The following is a 4,858-nucleotide window of genomic DNA, read 5'->3' on the forward strand; positions in this document are numbered from 1 at the left end:
TTGTCATTTTGTTGGTATCCTGTATTCACTGTTGAACTCTTTTGACCGAAATGAGCTCCATTTTCTTTTCTATCTTTCTGGCTTCAAGTGAAGATTTGTTTATTAATGTTGTTTCTAAAACATGTTGGCCTCTCTTATTAAAAAAATGTAAAAATATTTCCAATTTTGAGCAAGGCGATAATAATTTATTTGATCGCACGGAGTGATAATAATTTATTTTAATCGCACAAAATGGTAATAATTAATTTTGATTGCACGGAACGATAATAACTCTCTCTGTTGCTACATAATAACTCCCAGTTCCACATAACACTTCACAAGCGAATTACGCAAGCAACGGCAGCAACGAATTACGCAAGCGACGGCGGTGAAACGCAGCGCTAGCGATAATAATTTATTTTAATCGCACGAAATGATAATAATTAATTTTGATCGCACGGAACGATAATAATTTATTTTGATCGCACGAGATAATAATAATAATTTATTTTGATCATATGGAACGATAATAATTTATTTTGATTGCACGGAGCGATAATAATTTATTTTAATCGCACAAAATGATAATAATTAATTTTGATCGCACGGAACGATAATAATTTATTTTGATCATATGGAACGGTAATAATTTATTTTGATAGTATGGAACTATAATAATTTATTTTGATCGTACAGAACGATAATAATTATTTTTTTATCGTCCGAGGTATAATAAATTTGAAGCATTGCCTAACTATGAGAAAAGAAATATAATCCCAGAAATGAGTGTCACCCACTCATTCAAAACAATAATAAATTATTCAAAAAAAATAAAATTTGCACTATAATTATTTATTTGCTTTAAATTCTAAATTAATTTCAAGACAATAACAGGTTTGCGAGAATATGCAGTGCGTTACTGCAATACAGAGGGATAATTTCTTTTGATGACACGGAACAATAATAATTTATTTTGGTAGTACGAGATCATAATAATTTTTTTATGACACAGAACAATAATAATTTATTTTGATCGTCCCAACCATAACAAATTTAATCGAACTGACTATACCCAATCACCCTCGTCGTAACCTGAACCCAGAACAAATCTTTTGGGTCACGGAAATCGTTTGTGCATGAGATCCGAAGGTACCTTTTTCATTTACTTTCCTCCTACCCGCTTCGTAGCCGTTGATGCATCAACTACTTCCTCTCCCTGGACCATCCTATTCTTGAACGAGGTTAACATAATCGATTTCACAAACCCATTCAGAAAAGATGCTTTTGCTTCAATCATAAAAGGAACCAGAAACACGTGTATGTTGATTGCAATTCAATGCTGCAAACATTACAGCATAATGTGCTGTTTTCTACTCTATATGTGCCAAAAGCTTTTAAAAGATCCCATTTTTACACTTTACTTTGAAGATTTCTTGGCAACGATAGCATATTGCTACACGTACCATCAATTATTTTATCACATTATTGCATTTTCTCTCTTCAGATTAGCAACAGAGAAAACAAAATCTAAAAAGTTTGATATTGATTAAATTAGATTTTTAATATTTTAATATATTTAAAACTAAGTATATTGTTTATTCATTTTGAAATATTTAGTGTTATTTTATATATAATTTCACTATAATAAAAAAAATGTCTTATCTGTTTATTATTAAATTTTTAGCATTATCTTTATGTAATAAAATAGTTAAAATAAAATAATTAAAATTAATTAAGATAATTGTAAAGTTAATTATTTTCGTGAAATATATGTGCATTATTATTCATAATGTTAATATAATAAATTGTGACATTTTTTTAAACCATTTTCTTTTTTTTCAAAATGATTTTTTATTTCAAAATGCCTATTTATATCTTCTTCTTTCACATGTCTTTTTAATCAATTTTCATTAAGATGACAATGTGAATTATTTACTAGTCTGTTGCGTTTTGACTGGTCACATATGAACCTATAAAAAATAAATTGAAATGGGATCATCTACTTAAATGTTTGAGGACTAATATATTTAGTCTACTCACGTATTATACTAATAGCATAAAGACTAGTAAACTTAAACTCGGATGAGTCAAACAAAAACAAAAAGTATATAAACAAGTTGAGAAAAAAATTCGCTAAAAGATATTCCACCCATGTTATCTCTGCATATTTTAGTGTTAGGTAATATGCTTTATATTAATAATAATTTTTAATGTTAATAGTAATTATCCTTATATTTTTTATTAATAAAATTATTTTAAAATAATTATCATTTTTATGTTTAGTTATGGTAGTTCTCAGGACTCATTATAATTTTCGTTTCTAAATTTAAAAATAAAATAAAATTATAGTGTCAATCTTTAAATACTAAATATCATAGTTTAATTAATTTTACTTTAAATTTATTATAACTATAAAATATTTAACTATCATAGTCTGTTATATTTTTGCAGTGACTAAAAGGTTGCCACATTTCAATGGTTATTAAATTTTTGCAGTGACTATAAGAAGAAAACAAAAAAACACCAATTTCTACTCAAAGTTCATTTTACTCTCTTGGTGCTCACTTTTATTACAACCCTTTCTTCTTTCGTGACTCCGTGTCATTCTTTTTCTTCTTTTTCTGTGTCTCTCAAACCAGGCTCTGTAGGGAGGTAATTTATTTATTTATTGTAACTCTTAGATTATTTTTTAATATTCTTATAATGTTATGTTTGTACAATTATTTCCCTTTCAACCATATCAAAACTAATAGTTTTTTGTCTATAAAATTATTTTTTTTAATGATTTTCTTGTAGTGATTGTTTATCTTTGTACTACAATCACTGTTACACATTGATACGACACGGACAACGCATAATCTCTAAAATGTAGGAAACATGGACATATATCAATATATTATATAATTGTGAATTATATAAATTCACAATGTGCACAAGTATGTTTCATTTTTTTTTTTAGCAAAAAAATGTTTTTCAATACTGGTTCAAAAGGATTTGTTTCTTATTTTTATAATCATACTAAAAAATTATACATTAAGTTTAAGCTTTTAGAAAATTAAAACATATATCTCATTTTTAAAATTGTGTTAGAATTGTGCTATAATTTTCAGAAATCCAATAAATAATTTTTAAATTTGACACTTTACCGATATCTGTCCTGCGAGTAGTATTGGTATTCTATACATGCCAATTGTGAAAATACATTAGTTAAGTATATGGTGAATATATTTTGGACAATATCAAAATAAAAATAAGAGTATTTGTACTAAACATTTCTCCTGCCCCTTCACCACCTCTGGATCTCGCACCTCTAAATGGACCACGGGAACGCAACTTACGATCGTAGCTCACAATCGCACCACAGAATCGAAAGAGGGGAGCGCACCACAAAATCGAACTAGGGGAGCAATCCTCGTATATCAGAAACCCTAAACTGTGCTTTCAATTTCAAAAATTTGTAATCCCCAATTCAAATCACAATAACCCTAACCCTAGTTCATTATTGAATAAACTAATGTAACCATAATCCACCTCACTTGACACGTCAGTGCCACATAAGCACCACTTAACGCCATAAGCTGAGAATAAACGGAAAAGACCATTTTGAATACATTTTAAAGAACTTAGGGACCAAATTGATTTTTAAAAAAATCACTATACTGGATTGAATATTGGCTAGAAATGTAAGGACGAATAAGGTAATTAAACCTATTTTTAAAATATTATTCACTCTAAAATGAGATTGACTTGTTTGAATAACAAATTCATATATCTTATTTTAAAGTAATTTCTTGAAGATAATAGTAACAAATTCTCTTTCTATACAACTAAACATGAAAAACATATCGATTAAAAACATATCGATTTTATTAAATTTTTATCATAAAACATGAATGGATGCATTACAAGTTTAATCCTCACATTTACAAAAATAATAATAGACTTTTTTGACACATGTTCCACTCTTGTGGTTTTGTCCCTTGCAACATATATCACAAAAATCTGCACCAAAACTGCATTTTAATGTATTACAATCTGCTGGTGGTGAATCACTTTGTGTTGTTAGTGGTGCTCCAATAACGGGTTCTGCAACGATCACTTCTGTCACAAAGAAACAAGTTCACATGTTTTGTAAATAAATTTATTTCATTTATTATCTAAGTTTTCAACATATAAAATGGATACAAAATTATTAACTACTTTATTTTGCCTTCTCCTTTAATGTTGACTAGAAAGTAGCTTAAAAAAAAGAATCATGAAAGTTATATGTTATAAACAAACTAAAATATGAAATCATTTTACTAATTACCTTGAGGTAGAACCAGAGCAACAATTACAATTCCCAGGAAAAAAATTTGATTGAAATGGAAAGTCATTGCAAGAGTGTTTTTCAAGGAAAGGTGTTTCTCTGGTGATTTATAACTACTTGATCACAGTTCTCAAATATACTAGTGTGAGTGTCTAAATCTTAGTGCAAATAGTAATTCTTATAGTTGTTTCTAGATGAGAGTAGTATCAATGAAATTTTAATTGCATAATTTCGTTACTTAATGTACTTAATGGTGTTTTAATTTGTTAATATATTACGTTACAAATTAAATAAATGAAAAAATTCAACCATTTAATTCCTACAACATTTTTTTTCAGTTTTTAGATATATTTAGTTTGTTTTTGTCAAACTTACTATAATATTTGAAATACAATTATCCTTAACATTTAATGCATTTAATACATTGAACTTTGTTAATTCAAAATTAATAATTTTCAACTTGATAACAATTTTTTACCAAAATAAGTACATTACATTATTGGTAAGATTTTATGCAAGTTTGCTTCTAATTATATAAAATCGTTCAATTTCTACTAAATTTAAAAATAA

At 27.2% G+C, this 4,858-nt stretch overlaps 1 long non-coding RNA gene across 1 annotated transcript; it reads right to left on the minus strand.

The window, feature by feature from the left end:
• Positions 1-3,828: 3,828 nt before the first annotated feature.
• On the minus strand, positions 3,829-4,422 carry LOC137833140 (uncharacterized). Its single transcript, XR_011084687.1, has 2 exons — positions 4,289-4,422; positions 3,829-4,080 (listed from the first exon to the last, which is right to left on the minus strand). It is a non-coding gene; the product is annotated as an uncharacterized lncRNA (long non-coding RNA).
• Between the last annotated feature and the right edge of the window lie 436 nt (positions 4,423-4,858).

Source organism: Phaseolus vulgaris, chromosome 11 (assembly GCF_000499845.2).
Source record: "Phaseolus vulgaris cultivar G19833 chromosome 11, P. vulgaris v2.0, whole genome shotgun sequence".
Taxonomy (NCBI): Eukaryota; Viridiplantae; Streptophyta; class Magnoliopsida; order Fabales; family Fabaceae; genus Phaseolus; species Phaseolus vulgaris.